Genomic DNA, 16,843 nt, shown 5'->3' on the forward strand with positions numbered 1-16,843 from the left:
TAATGCCCCCTCCCCCCACAGTCACATCAGTCTCTGTACCAGAGGAGCTTACACTCTAATGTCCCCTCCCCCCACAGTCACATCAGTCTCTGTACCAGAGGAGCTTACACTCTAATGTCCCCTCCCCCCACAGTCACATCTGTCTCTGTACCAGAGGAGCTTACACTCTAATGTCCCCTCCCCCACAGTCACATCAGTCTCTGTACCAGAGGAGCTTACACTCTAATGTCCCCTCCCCCCACAGTCACATCAGTCTCTGTACCAGAGGAGCTTACACTCTAATGTCCCCTCCCCCCACAGTCACATCAGTCTCTGTATCAGAGGAGCTTACACTCTAATGTCCCCTCCCCCACAGTCACATCAGTCTCTGTACCAGAGGAGCTTACACTCTAATGTCCCCTCCCCCCACAGTCACATCAGTCTCTGTACAGAGGAGCTTACACTCTAATGTCCCCCCACAGTCACATCAGTCTCTGTACCAGAGGAGCTTACACTCTAATGTCCCCTCCCCCACAGTCACATCAGTCTCTGTACCAGAGGGGCTTACACTCTAATGTCCCCTCCCCCCACAGTCACATCAGTCTCTGTACCAGAGGAGCTTACACTCTAATGTCCCCTCCCCCCACAGTTACATCAGTCTCTGTACCAGAGGAGCTTACACTCTAATGTCCCCTCCCCCCACAGTCACATCTGTCTCTGTACCAGAGGAGCTTACACTCTAATGTCCCCTCCCCCACAGTCACATCAGTCTCTGTACCAGAGGAGCTTACACTCTAATGTCCCCTCCCCCCACAGTCACATCAGTCTCTGTACCAGAGGAGCTTACACTCTAATGTCCCCCCCACAGTCACATCAGTCTCTGTACCAGAGGAGCTTACACTCTAATGTCCCCTCCCCCCACAGTCACATCAGTCTCTGTACCAGAGGAGCTTACACTCTAATGTCCCCTCCCCCACAGTCACATCAGTCTCTGTACCAGAAGAGCTTACACTCTAATGTCCCCTCCCCCACAGTCACATCAGTCTCTGTACCAGAGGAGCTTACACTCTAATGTCCCCTCCCCCCACAGTCACATCAGTCTCTGTACCAGAGGAGCTTACACTCTAATGTCTCCTCCCCCCCACAGTCACATCAGTCTCTGTACCAGAAGAGCTTACACTCTAATGTCCCCTCCCCCACAGTCACATCAGTCTCTGTACCAGAGGAGCTTACACTCTAATGTCTCCTCCCCCCCACAGTCACATCAGTCTCTGTACCAGAGGAGCTTACACTCTAATGTCCCCTCCCCCACAGTCACATCAGTCTCTGTACCAGAGGAGCTTACACTCTAATGTCCCCTCCCCCACAGTCACATCAGTCTCTGTACCAGAGGAGCTTACACTCTAATGTCCCCTCCCCCACAGTCACATCAGTCTCTGTACCAGAGGAGCTTACACTCCAATGTCCCCTCCCCCCACAGTCACATCAGTCTCTGTACCAGAGGAGCTTACACTCTAATGTCCCCCCTCCTCCACAGTCACATCAGTCTCTGTACCAGAGGAGCTTACACTCTAATGTCCCCTCCCCCCACAGTCACATCAGTCTCTGTACCAGAGGAGCTTACACTCTAATGTCCCCCCTCCTCCACAGTCACATCAGTCTCTGTACCAGAGGAGCTTACACTCTAATGTCCCCTCCCCCACAGTCACATCAGTCTCTGTACCAGAGGAGCTTACACTGTAATGTCCCCTCCCCCCACAGTCACATCAGTCTCTGTATCAGAGGAGCTTACACTCTAATGTCCCCTCCCCCACAGTCACATCAGTCTCTGTACCAGAGGAGCTTACACTCTAATGTCCCCTCCCCCCACAGTCACATCAGTCTCTGTATCAGAGGAGCTTACACTCTAATGTCCCCTCCCCCACAGTCACATCAGTCTCTGTACCAGAGGAGCTTACACTCTAATGTCTCCTCCCCCCCACAGTCACATCAGTCTCTGTACCAGAAGAGCTTACACTCTAATGTCCCCTCCCCCACAGTCACATCAGTCTCTGTACCAGAGGGGCTTACACTCTAATGTCCCCTCCCCCCACAGTCACATCAGTCTCTGTACCAGAGGAGCTTACACTCTAATGTCCCCTCCCCCCACAGTCACATCTGTCTCTGTACCAGAGGAGCTTACACTCTAATGTCCCCTCCCCCACAGTCACATCAGTCTCTGTACCAGAGGAGCTTACACTCTAATGTCCCCCCCACAGTCACATCAGTCTCTGTACCAGAGGAGCTTACACTCTAATGTCCCCTCCCCCCACAGTCACATCAGTCTCTGTACCAGAGGAGCTTACACTCTAATGTCCCCTCCCCCACAGTCACATCAGTCTCTGTACAGAGGAGCTTACACTCTAATGTCCCCTCCCCCCACAGTCACATCAGTCTCTGTACCAGAGGAGCTTACACTCTAATGTCCCCTCCCCCACAGTCACATCAGTCTCTGTACCAGAGGAGCTTACACTCTAATGTCTCCTCCCCCCCACAGTCACATCAGTCTCTGTACCAGAAGAGCTTACACTCTAATGTCCCCTCCCCCACAGTCACATCAGTCTCTGTACCAGAGGGGCTTACACTCTAATGTCCCCTCCCCCCACAGTCACATCAGTCTCTGTACCAGAGGAGCTTACACTCTAATGTCCCCTCCCCCACAGTCACATCAGTCTCTGTACCAGAGGAGCTTACACTCTAATGTCCCCCCCACAGTCACATCAGTCTCTGTACCAGAGGAGCTTACACTCTAATGTCCCCCCTCCTCCACAGTCACATCAGTCTCTGTACCAGAGGAGCTTACACTCTAATGTCCCCTCCCCCACAGTCACATCAGTCTCTGTACAGAGGAGCTTACACTCTAATGTCCCCTCCCCCCACAGTCACATCAGTCTCTGTACCAGAGGAGCTTACACTCTAATGTCCCCTCCCCCACAGTCACATCAGTCTCTGTACCAGAGGAGCTTACACTCTAATGTCCCCCCTCCTCCACAGTCACATCAGTCTCTGTACCAGAGGAGCTTACACTCTAATGTCCCCTCCCCCACAGTCACATCAGTCTCTGTACCAGAGGAGCTTACACTCTAATGTCCCCTCCCCCACAGTCACATCAGTCTCTGTACCAGAGGAGCTTACACTCTAATGTCCCCTCCCCCACAGTCACATCAGTCTCTGTACCAGAGGGGCTTACACTCTAATGTCCCCTCCCCCCACAGTCACATCAGTCTCTGTACCAGAGGAGCTTACACTCTAATGTCCCCTCCTCCACAGTCACATCAGTCTCTGTACCAGAGGAGCTTACACTCTAAGCACAGTCCTACCCACAACAAACTCTGTGCTGTATCTCCGTATCCTCTCTTGTAGTGGAGCGTTTCGCGGTTTTTACATCATTTTGTGCATTGGCCCCTAGATAGCGCATGCTGATTGGCCACAGATGGGGGGCCAATCAGTGGGTCTGGCAGATGCGATGTCCGCCAGCCACTATAGAGAGGTAGAACGGCGATCTGCTGATGTAAACGAAGGAGACCGCCGTTCCATCAGGGATGAACAAAGTGATCTTATATTCCTGCTAAACAGGAACACGCATCTCTGTGTTCATCCAGTGAGCCCATCCCCCACACAGTTAGAAAGCACCCCCTAGGAACACACTTAACCCTTTCATCGCCCCCTGATATTAACCCCTTCCCTGCCAGTGTCATTAGTACAGTGACAGTGCATATTTGTAGCACTGATTACTGTATTGGTGTCACTGGTCCCCCCAAAAGTTTCAGTTGACCACTTCTGGACCAAAAGATTTTCCCCCCTTAATGACCAGGCCATATTTTGCGATTTGGCACTGCGTTATTATAACGGACAATTGCGCAGTCGTGCGACGCTGTACCCAAATAAAATTGATGTCCTTTTTTTCCCACAAACAGAGCTTTCTTTTGGTGGTATTTGATCACCTGTGCGATTTTTATTTTTTGCGCTATAAACAAAAAAAGAGCAACAATTTTGAAAAAAACAAACAATATTTTTCACATTCTGATATATAACATTCCAAAAAAAGTAAAAATCTAAATTTTTTAACATTTTAGGCCAATTTGTTTTCTGTTACATATTCTTGGTATAAAAAATCACAATAATCGTATTTTGATTGGTTTGCGCAAAAGTTATTGCGTCTACAAACTACGGGAAAGATTTCTGTCATTTTTATTGTTTTTTTTTTTTTACTAGTAATGGCGGCAATCTGTGATTTTTTGCGGGACTGCGACATTGCGGCGGACAGATCGGACCCCTAACTGACATTTTTGACACTTTTGGGGGGACCAGTGACATTACTACAGTAATCAGTGCTAAACATATGCACTGTTACTGTAAAAATTACACTGGCAGGGAAGGGGTTAACATTGTGGGTAATCAAGGGGTTAAATGTGATCCTAGGGGAGTGATTCTAACTGTGGGGGGGCGTGGCTTGTGAAATGACCACAGAGACCTGTGATCCTATATAGAAGGATCCCAGGCGCTTTGTGATCATTTCAGGGAGAAGAACGGTTGGCTGTGTTTACAACATCCGACCGTCCTTCTCTCTCAGCGGGGAGCGATTGCGGGTGTCAGGCGGCAATCGGAGCTGCTCTCCCCGTGCATCGGAGTCCCCGTTGCACTCACCCCCTAGCTGCAGACACGCGACCGGGGTAGATCTTCGTCGTTTTGCGCAGGAGGGCCGCCCTGCCGCTGTAAATCGGAGGCGGGCGGGCGGTCCGGAAGCCGTTAAAAATCTCTATAGGCGACATTTTAAAAACTTTTAACGGTTACCAGTTTAGAGTTACAGAGGAGGTCTTTTTCTAGAATTATTTCTCTCACTCTGGCGATCGCAACAATACCTCACATGTGTGGTTTGAACACCGTTTTCATTTGCGGGCGCAACTTATGTATGCGCTTTCTTTTGTGCGCAAACTCATGGCGACTGAGCCGCTTTGAAAATGGTTTATTTTTTACAGAGAAGGTCTGGGGTTAGAATTATTGCTCTCGCTCTGACGATCGCGGCGATACCTCACATGTGTGGTTTGAACACCATTTTCATATGCGGGCGCAACTTATGTATGCGTTCGCTTCTGCACGCGAGCATGGAGTGACAGGGCGGTTTACATTTTTTTTTTCTTAATTATTTTATTTAATTTTTTTTATTTTTACACTATTCTTTTTATTAAAAAAATTCTGATCACTTTTATTGCTGTGAGAAGCAATGTAAACATCCCTTGTGACAGTAATAGGCAGTGACAGGTACTCTTTATGGAGGGATCGGGGGGAATGTGACAGTAATAGGAGTGACAGGTACTCTTTATGGAGGGATCGGGAGGGATGTGACAGTAATAGGAGTGACAGGTACTCTTTATGGAGGGATCGGGGGGGGGGGGGGGGAATGTGACAGTAATAGGAGTGACAGGTACTCTTTATGGAGGGATCGAGGAGAATGTGACAGTAATAGGAGTGACAGGTACTCTTTATGGAGGGATCGAGGAGAATGTGACAGTAATAGCAGTGACAGGTACTCTTTATGGAGGGATCGAGGAGAATGTGACAGTAATAGGAGTGACAGGTACTCTTTATGGAGGGATCGAGGAGAATGTGACAGTAATAGCAGTGACAGGTACTCTTTATGGAGGGATCGAGGAGAATGTGACAGTAATAGGAGTGACAGGTACTCTTTATGGAGGGATCGAGGAGAATGTGACAGTAATAGGAGTGACAGGTACTCTTTATGAAGGGATCGGGGGGAATGTGACAGTAATAGGAGTGACAGGTACTCTTTATGGAGGGATCAGGGGGAATGTGACAGTAATAGGAGTGACAGGTACTCTTTATGGAGGGATCGGGGGGGGGGGGGAATGTGACAGTAATAGGAGTGACAGGTACTCTTTATAGAGGGATCGGGGGAATGTGACCGTAATAGCAGTAACAGGTACTCTTTATGGAGGGATCGAGGAGAATGTGACAGTAATAGGAGTGACAGGTACTCTTTATGGAGGGATCGGGAGGATGTGACAGTAATAGGCAGTGACAGGTACTCTTTATGGAGGGATCGGGGGGAATGTGACAGTAATAGGAGTGACAGGTACTCTTTATGGAGGGATCGGGGGGAATGTGACAGTAATAGCAGTGACAGGTACTCTTTATGTAAGGATCGGGGGGAATGTGACAGTAATAGGAGTGACAGGTACTCTTTATGGAGGAATCGGGGGGAATGTCACAGTAATAGGAGTGACAGGTACTCTTTATGGAAGGATCGGGGGGAATGTGACTGTAATAGCAGTGACAGGTACTCTTTATGGAGGGATCGGGGGGAGTGTGACAGTAATAGGCAGTGACAGGTACTCTTTATGGAGGGATCGGGGGGAATGTGACAGTAATAGACAGTGACAGGTACTCTTTATGGAGGGATCGGGGGGAATGGGACAGTAATAGCAGTGACAGGTCCTCTTTATAGAGGGATCGGGGGGAATGTGTCAGTAATAGGAAGTGACAGGTACCCTTTATGGAGGGATTGGGGGGAATGTGACAGTAATAGCAGTGACAGGTACTCTTTATGGAGGGATCGGGGGAATGTGACAGTAATAGCAGTAACAGGTACTCTTTATGGAGGGATCGGGAGGAATGTGACAGTAATAGGAGTGACAGGTACTCTTTATAGAGGGATCGGGGGAATGTGACCGTAATAGCAGTAACAGGTACTCTTTATGGAGGGATCGGGAGGAATGTGACAGTAATAGGAGTGACAGGTACTCTTTATGGAGGGATCGGGAGGAATGTGACAGTAATAGGAGTGACAGGTACTCTTTATGGAGGGATCGAGGAGAATGTGACAGTAATAGCAGAGACAGGTACTCTTTATGGAGGGATCGTGGGGAATGTGACAGTAATAGCAGTGACAGGTACTCTTTATGGAGGGATCGGGGGGAATGTGACAGTAATAGGAGTGACAAGTACTCTTTATGGAGGGATCGGGGGGGGGGGCATATGACAGTAATAGCAGTGACAGGTACTCTATATGTAAGGATCGGGGGGAATGTGACAGTAATAGGAGTGACAGGTACTCTTTATGGAGGGATCGGGGGGAATGTGACAGTAATAGGAGTGACAAGTACTCTTTATGGAGGGATCGGGGGGGAATGTGACAGTAATAGGCAGTGACAGGTACTCTTTATGGAGGGATCGGGGGGAATGTGACAGTAATAGCAGTGACAGGTACTCTTTATGGAGGGATTGGGGGGAATGTGACAGTAAAAGGAGTGACAGGTACTCTTTATGGAAGGATCGGGGGTAATGTGACTGTAATAGGAGTGACGGGTACTCTTTATAGAGGGATCGGGGGGGGGAATGTGACAGTAATAGCAGTGACAGGTACTCTTTATGGAGGGATCGGGGGGAATGGGACAGTAATAGCAGTGACAGGTACTCTTTATGGAGGGATCGGGGGGGAATGTGTCAGTAATAGGAAGTGACAGGTACCCTTTATGGAGGGATTGGGGGGAATGTGACAGTAATAGCAGTGACAGGTACTCTTTATAGAGAGATCGGGGGGGAATGTGTCAGTAATAGGAAGTGACAGGTACCCTTTATGGAGGGATTGGGGGGAATGTGACAGTAATAGCAGTGACAGGTACTCTTTATGGAGGGATCGGGGGGGAATGTGACAGTAATAGGAGTAACAGGTGTGACGGTGGCGGGTATCAGACCCCTGACCTTCTCATCCAACTCGTGACCAAAGACCAGGCAATCTCACACCCTGCCATCACTTGTGTAACAATGCCACTCTCAGCTGCACCCGACACACAGATTGTCCAGCTTGCGGGACCACAATCTAGATGCCAGCAGACTGAGAGTGATTGTCACCGGGCTAATTAAACAATTAACCCTTTATCTGCCACCACCTCTACGTTATGAGCCCAGAGGACGCTCGTAATTTTAGAAATGCCAATTATGACTTTAGAATAATCATCCGTAACACACACTGTCACTGCAGACAGGAATGTCCGGAGGATTTATCCTAAACAGTAGCGCTCTTCAAGAGACAGGTTCTTTGGGGTCAGTTTGTGTTTAAGAGCTTAGAGACAAAATTAACAGTTTTCAAAATAACGTTTAATTATAAGAAAGGTTAAAATTGGTGCAAATAAAAATATTTACAGAAAAATAGGTTACAAAGAAATAGAGACACAATACAGCAATTTAGAAGAATAGATAGAGAATTAGAAATTAAATACTTGCATTCAAAAGTCTTGGGTGTTTCAGAGTTTCAGAGGCTGAACATGTGTGATCGGTTCGTCGTTTGAGCGATGTTACTGCTTGGATGGTAGAATGAGGACTGAGAGCTCCATCAGCTCCTGACTTTTTCTCTGGCCCGCAGGGGGTGTCACCAGAAGTACTTGACCAATAAACACTGGGACGGCCCCGGAGGCTTATAAACTGCTAAGGGACCTCCCGGTTAGACAGATTTCTAACAGAAGTCATATCTCGAAATATGTAATGGTTACATTCTTGAAACTGATATTTTATTGTCCGGCATTAAATTTATTTTCCACAGACACTAAACACGGGTTATCTCGGAATAATCTCTGACCCGTAAGGCATCTGATCGCTAACTTGTCTTCTCTAGGATCGAATGTGATCATGTATGATCTTAATTTGATCTGTATTTTATTTGCCATTCAAATATATTTTTTCTAGAGACATATCTTGTTCGGGTAAAAAGTTATGAATTGGGTATGGATTTGTGAGATGTAGGTGTTACATTTTAATTAACAACTGGGCTTGTGGAATTTACAAGGCAACCTCCCTGGCCATCTGCTCTGTCTGCGTTTGAGATAAGATCTGCTCGTTTATGACCCGGCATCTGCCAGGATGTGTTAATAAGGTTTGCTTTGAAGCCCTGAGGCCCAAACTTCCTGCATTCCAGGAGGTAATTAACACTGCAAAAAGGAGCTGGGGTGAAGGGCTGGTAAAGGAATGACCTTTTTGGTTTTGAAAACTGTCAGCTGCTGGAGTCACTCAAAATGGTGTCCCATTGCAGGATACCATGACAAAAATGGTGTCCCAACGCACAATCTCATTACAACAGGTACTCCTTATGGAGGGATCAGGGGGGGAATGTGACAGTAATAGGAGTGACAGGTACTCTTTATGGAGGGATCGGGGGGGGGGGGGATGTGACAGTAATAGGAGTGACAGGTACTCTTTATGGAGGGATCGGGGAGGGATGTGACAGTAATAGGCAGTGACAGGTACTCTTTATGGAGGGATCGGGGAGGAATGTGACAGTAATAGCAGTGACAGGTACCCTTTATGCAGGGATCGGGGAGGAATGTGACAGTAATAGGCAGTGACAGGTACTCTTTATGGAGGGATCGGGAGGAATGTGACAGTAATAGCAGTGACAGGTACTTTTTATTGGAGGGATCGGGGGAAATTGACAGTAAAAGGATTGACAGGTACTCTATGGAGGGATCGGGGGGAATGTGACAGTAATAGGAGTGACAGGTACTCTTTATGGAGGGATCGGGGGAATGTGACAGTAATAGGAGTGACAGGTACTCTTTATGGATGGATCAGGGGGATGTTACATTAATAGCAGTGACAGCTACTCTTTATGGAGGGATCGGGGGGAATGTGACAGTAATAGGAATGACAGGTACTCTTTATGGAGGGATCGGGAGGAATGTGACAGTAATAGGAGTGACAGGTACTCTTTATGGAGGGATCGGGGGGAATGTGACAGTAATAGGCAGTGACAGGTACTCTTTATGGAGGGATCGGGGAGGAATGTGACAGTAATAGGCAGTGACAGGTACTCTTTATGGAGGGATCGGGGGGAATGTGACAGTAATAGGAGTGACAGGTACTCTTTATGGAGGGATCGGGGAGGAATGTGACAGTAATAGGCAGTGACAGGTACTCTTTATGGAGGAATAGTGTTGTGTGGAAAGTGCGCTGGATACAATGTGGTAAAGCTGCAACCTGAAATAATAAATAGTGACAATAAGGGGGAAAGAGGTGCGCTAAACTCTTAAGGGGGTATTCCCTAAAGGGATAAACCAAAATGTGATTTAAATCATATAAGTGATAACTTATATTGGATGATTAAATACAATCAAACATGACGTGTCACAGTAAAAAATTATGATAAATAAATGGTGCAACAAAGTGCAGTTCTGAAAGCAAGTATAGAGTGAAGTAAATAAAGTCCAATCCAAACATAAAGGTCCTTGTGTGTAGTGAATAAAAATGAACTTCTTAGGTGACAAATCCACAGCAATTAGAGTGCAAGTGATCCCACCACCGAATCCGGATTGGCTCCTTACCAGAAGCAATAGAGTGTAAGGGCGTAAAGTGACCCAGATAAGAGATAACCACGATGGATCCCAGTAATAACCACACTCAAGGAGAGGATTTGCCTCTTACCAGAAAACTCCTGTATTGGGGCCAATCACACACTCTCTCGGAACTAGGTTGGTATCCTTCCCTTGGTCCCTAGGTCTGGGTGCTTCTCCTCTGGTGCTAAAGTTTGTCTCGCAGTGTCCTAAAGGTAGAGAAAAAAGCGTACAATAGTGCAGTACCTTCTATACCGTTTATTGGCACAATAAAAGATCCACTTACATTTGACGACTTGTTCTCGGGCACAGCAATAGTACGAACAGCACGACAATGGAGAATTTGGGGCCGCGGCCGCCTGCAGCGCGGTCCGCGGCGAAGAATGATGAGGTTGCGGCGCTCCTTACTGATGCGTTTCCTCCAAAAGCGGACGTCAACGGTTAACCTAACTGTTGTTTGAGAGTAATATCTCTAACACAGCCCACTACCTTGGGTCAAAAATCTTTTAAATTTTTAATATTTTCATTTTGATCATCCTAGTTCGGATGTTTTACCTAAGGTTTTAATATTAATATTTTTATCTATTTTTATTAATTTTAATGTAATAATAAAAACGTTGAGACTATGACAGGTATTATTTAACCGTTTAGTTTTAATTTCGATTGTATTTATTCAGTGTAGTAATCCAGTAAAAATATACTATGATGAGATATGATTATTATATTTATGCGCTGCTATCAAATCAACTGTACCTATAAGGGGTGGAGCCTAACCTCCGGTGGAAGCTCCCAATGCGCAAATGACAATTTTTGCATATAACTTTTAAGTTTTCACCTGTTGATCCTATGACTGGGTCCTTTAAAATGAATATATGACAGGTATTTACACAAAATTATCTATATGCGAAGACTGGGACCACTAGGACACACTTCCTGTCCCCATGTAAGTAGTGGGACTTCCTTTGCTGACAGCGGAAGTGAGCTCCACTCCTCCAGCATTTAAGGGTGGAGATGACGTTGCGGACTATCTCCTATCTCCGTTGACGTCCGCTTTTGGAGGAAACGCGTCAGTAAGGAGCGCCGCAACCTCATCATTCTTCGCCGCGGACCGCGCTGCAGGCGGCCGCGGCCCCAAATTCTCCATTGTCGTGCTGTTCGTACTATTGCTGTGCCCGAGAACAAGTCGTCAAATGTAAGTGTATCTTTTATTGTGCCAATAAACGGTATAGAAGGTACTGCACTATTGTACGCTTTTTTCTCTACCTTTGGGACACTGCGAGACAAACTTTAGCACCAGAGGAGAAGCACCCAGACCTAGGGACCAAGGGAAGGATACCAACCTAGTTCCGGAAGAGTGCGTGATTGGCCCCAATACAGGAGTTTTCTGGTAAGAGGCAAATCCTCTCCTTGAGTGTGGTTATTACTGGGATCCATCGTGGTTATCTCTTATCTGAGTCACTTTACGCCCTTACACTCTATTGCTTCTGGTAAGGAGCAAATCCGGATTCGGTGGTGGGATCACTTGCACTCTAATTGCTGTGGATTTGTCACCTAAGAAGTTCATTTTTATTCACTACACACAAGGACCTTTATGTTTGGATTGGACTTTATTTACTTCACTCTATACTTGCTTTCAGAACTGCACTTTGTTGCACCATTTATTTATCATAATTTTTTACTGTGACACGTCATGTTTGATTGTATTTAATCATCCAATATAAGTTATCACTTATATGATTTAAATCACATTTTGGTTTATCCCTTTAGGGACTACCCCCTTAAGAGTTTAGCACACCTCTTTCCCCCTTATTGTCACTCTTTATGGAGGGATCGGGGGGAATATGACAGTAATAGGCAGTGACAGGTACTCTTTATGGAGGGATCGGGGGGAATGTGATAGTAATAGGAGTGACAGGAACTCTTTATGGAGGGATCGGGGGAATGTGACAGTAATAGGCAGTGACAGGTACTCTTTATGGAGGGATCGGGGGGAATGTGACAGTAATAGGAGTGACAGGTCCTCTTTATGGAGGGATCGGGAGGAATGTGACAGTAATAGGCAGTGACAGGTCCTCTTTATGGAGGGATCGGGGGGAATGTGACAGTAATAGCAGTGACAGGTACTCTTTATGCAGGGGTCGGGGGGGAATGTGACAGTAATAGAAGTGACAGTTACTCTTTATGGAGGGATCGGGAGGAATGTGACAGTAATAGGAGTAACAGTTACTCTTTATGGAGGGATCGGGGAGGAATGTGACAGTAATAGGCAGTGACAGGTACTCTTTATGGAGGGATCGGGGGGAATGTGACAGTAATAGGCAGTGACAGGTACTCTTTATGGAGGGATCGGGGGGAATGTGACAGTAATAGGCAGTGACAGGTACTCTTTATGGAGGGATCGGGGAGGAATGTGACAGTAATAGGCAGTGACAGGTACTCTTTATGGAGGGATTGGGGCGGAATTTGACAGTAATAGGAGTGACAGGTACTCTTTATGGAGGGATCGGGGCGGAATGTGACAGTAATAGGAGTGACAGGTACTCTTTATGGAGGGAACGGGGGGATTGTGACAGTAATAGGAGTGACAGGTACTCTTTATGGAGGGATCGGGGGTGTAAAAGACACCAAACCCCTCCACTGCACTTCAAAGCATTAATAACACCAAGTTTGGCTGTTTTGAATGCTTTGATGTTTTTTTTTTCAAATCTGGTGCCTTTAAGGCTCCAGTACCCGGAAGTGATGTCGTGACGTGCCGCGGAAGGCTCTGCCGCATCAGTTGCCATTACAAGAAAGCCAACCGTCATCTCTAAACAACGGTACCGGGGCGACGCCTCTAGCTGCAGGAATCACCCCAGTATAACCCCTAAAATCGAGGCCGCATATTTGCGTTCTGTAGGTGCGAAGGGGTTAATATTGAACTGTACGGGGCAGGAAACGCACTGGCCAGGGGCGTAACTACAGTGGTTGCAATTGGAACTGGGCCCCATACTCCAGGGGGTCTGTGCAGCCCCCCTGTACACCTGTAGCTGCAGAAGGAAAATGGAGGAGATTGGTTCCTCTGTATGCTGCCACTCCCCCCCCCCCCCCCCCCCCCGTGCTACAATGTAAAGTAGTGAGTGTACAGCTTGTATAACAGTGTAAATTTGCTGTCCCCTCAAAATAACTCAACACACAGCCATTAATGTCTAAACCACTGGCAACAAAAGTGAGTACACCCCTAAGTAAAAATGTCCAAATTGGGCCCAAAGTGTCAGTATTTTGTATGGCCACCATTATTTTCCAGCACTGCCTTAACCCTCTTGGGCATGGAGTTCACCAGAGCTTCACAGGTTGCCCCTGGAGTCCTCTTCCACTCCTCTAAGATGACATCACGGAGCTGTTGGATGTTAGAGACCTTGCGCTTCTCCACCTTCGGTTTGAGTAAAGCCCCACAGATGCTCAATAGGGTTTAGGTCTGGAGACATGCTTGGCCAGTCCATCACCTTTACCCTCAGCTTCTTTAACAAGACAGTGGTCGTCTTGGAGGTGTGTTTGGGGTCGTTATCATGTTGGAATATTGCCCTGCGGCCCAGTCTCCGAAGGGAGGGGATCATGTTCTGCTTCAGTATGTCACAGTACATGTTGGCATTCACGGTTCCCTCAATGAACTGTAGCTCCCCAGTGCCGGCAGCACTCATGTAGCCCCAGACAATGACACTCCCACCACCATGCTTGACTTTAGGCAAGACACACTTATCTTTGTACTCCTCACCTGGTTGCCGTCACACACGCTTGACACCATCTGAACCAAATAAGTTTATCTTGGTCTCATCGTACCACAGGACATGGTTCCAGTAGTCCATGTCCTTTAGTCTGCTTGTCTTCAGCAAACTGTTTGCAGGCTTCTTTGTGCATCATCTTTAGAAGAGGCTTCCTTCTGGGACGACAGCCATGCAGACCAATTTGATGCAGTGTGCTGCGTATGGTCTGAGCACTGACAGGCTGACCCCCCCACCCCTTCAACTTCTGCAGCAATGCTGGAAGCACTCATATGTCTATTTCCCAAAGACAGCCTCTGGATATGACGCTGAGCACGTGCACTCGACTCCTTTGGTTGACCATGGCAAGGTCTGTTCTCAGTGGAATCTGTCCTGTTAAACCCCCTCATCAGCAATTTCTATGATTTGCATTGGCAGAGGACCACTTCCAGTTTTGTTGCCTTGCCTCTCAGCCTGCTCCCAGGGTGTTTACAAAGATCTTAGTCCCCTTTTTGCCCATCTTAGAACTCGGGGCATCCATGTGAGAGACTTTCTTGATGACCTTCTCCTGAAAAACACGCCTCCATTACAACTATTCCGCGATGTCCAAAAGACATTACAGTTGCTTAAGGCCTTTGGCTGGGTGATCAACTTAAAAACAAAATGCTTATCGGCCTTCCAAGTGCTTCGAATAGCTGGTTCGGATCCTGGATACTTCCCAGACAAAAGGTCTTTCTTCCAGAAAACAAAGTTCCTTCTCTAAGAACTCACAATCGATAACTGATGCTCGATAGCAAACAATGGCCACCTCAGTTTGCAGTTTCCACAAACTTCAAATTAATTGGGTTCATCTCCAGCCCATGTTCGTGTCAAACCGCATCCTGACCCAGGAACCTCTAATCTATTCCTGTGTTAGTACATACAGTGTCTAAATGACTCCCTGAGTGGGTTCTGGTCCCCGTAATATAAAATATATTTCCCATACTACAATGCAGTGCCTTGCAAAAGTATCCCCCCCCCCCTTGGCATTTTTCGTGTTTTGTTGCCTCACAACCTGGAATTAACATGGATTGTTTGAGGATTTGCATAATTGAATTTACAGAACATGCCCACAACTTTGAAGATGTTTTTTTTTTATTGTGAAGCAAACAATAAATAGGACAAAATAACAGAAAAAGTAAATGTGCATAACTATTCACCCCCCCCTAAAGTCAGAGCCTCCTTTTGCGGCAATCACAGCTCCAAGTCGCTTTGGATAAGTCACTATGAGCTTGCCACATCTTACCACTGGGATTTTTGCCCATTCCTCCTTGCAAAACTTCTCCAGCTCCTTCAAGTTTGATGGTTTGTGCTTGTGAACAGCAATCTTTAAGTCTGACCACAGATTTTCTATTGGATTAAGGTCTGGGTTTTGACTAGGCCATTCCAACACATTTACATGTTTCCCATTAAACCACTCAAGTGTTGCTTTAGCAGTGTGTTTGGGGTCATTGTCCTGCTGGAAGGTGAACATCTGTCCTAGCCTCAAATCACGCACCGAATGGTACAGGTTTTGCTGAAGAATATCCCTGTATTTAGCACCATCCATCTTTCCCTCAACTCTGACCAGTTTCCCAGTCCAGGCTGCTGAAAAACATCAGATAGTGTTTTCTTTGATGGCCGAAAAGTTAAATTTTAGTCTCATCAGACCAGGTCACCTTCCTCCGTACATTTTGGGAGTCTCCCACATGCTTTTTCGCAAACTCAACACGTGCCATTTTGTTTTTTGGTGAAAGTAATGGCATTTTTCTGGTCACTCTGCCATAAAGCCCAACTCTATGGAGTGTGCGGCCTATTGTCCTCCTATGTACAGATACTCCAGTCTCTGCTGTGGAACTCTGCGCCTCCTCCAGGGTTACCTTAGGTATCTGTGCTGCCTCTTTGATTAATGCCCTCCTTGCCCAGTCCATGAGTTTTGGTGGGCTGCCGTCTCTTGGCAGGTTTGCTGTTGTGCCATGTTCTTTCCATTTGGTTATGATAGATTTGATGGTGCTCCTGGAGATCATCAAAGATTTGGATATTTTTTTAAAACTTAACCCTGACTTGTACTTCTGAACAACATTGTCCCTTCCTTGTTTGGAGAGTTCCTTGGTCTTCATGGCAGTGTTTGGAGAGTTCCTTGGTCTTCATGGCGGTGTTTGGAGAGTGCCTTGGTCTTCTTGGCAGTGTTTGGAGAGTTCCTTGTTCTTCATGGCAGTGTTTGGAGAGTTCCTTTGTCTTCATGGCAGTGTTTGGAGAGTTCCTTGGTCTTCATGGCAGTGTTTGGAGAGTTCCTTGGTCTTCATGGCAGTGTTTGGAGAGTTCCTTGGTCTTCATGGCGGTGTTTGGAGAGTGCCTTGGTCTTCTTGGCAGTGTTTGGAGAGTTCCTTGTTCTTCATGGCAGTGTTTGGAGAGTTCCTTTGTCTTCATGGCAGTGTTTGGAGAGTTCCTTGGTCTTCATGGCAGTGTTTGGAGAGTTCCTTGGTCTTCATGGCAGTGTTTGGTTAGTGGTGCCTCTTGCTTAGGTGTTGCAGCCTCTGGGGCCTTTCAAAAAAGGTGTGTATATGTAATGGCAGATCATGTGACACTTAGATTGCACACAGGTGGACATCATTTCACTAATTATGTGACTTCTGAAGGTAATTGGTTGCACCAGAGCTTTTTATGGACTTCATAACAAAGGGGGTGAATACATACGCACATGCTAATTTTCTGTTTTCTATTCCT

The 16,843-nt window shown here is 46.8% G+C and overlaps 1 protein-coding gene across 1 annotated transcript in view; it reads left to right on the forward strand.

Moving 5' to 3' along the window:
- The window catches only part of LOC309550603 (uncharacterized protein), a 99,108-nt gene that overhangs the window by 33,706 nt on the left and 48,559 nt on the right, over nucleotides 1–16,843 (forward strand). The gene's annotated exons all lie outside the window — the stretch shown is intronic.

Source organism: Pelophylax lessonae (genome assembly GCF_965119305.1).
Source record: "Pelophylax lessonae genome assembly, chromosome: 1".
Lineage (NCBI taxonomy): Eukaryota > Metazoa > Chordata > Amphibia > Anura > Ranidae > Pelophylax > Pelophylax lessonae.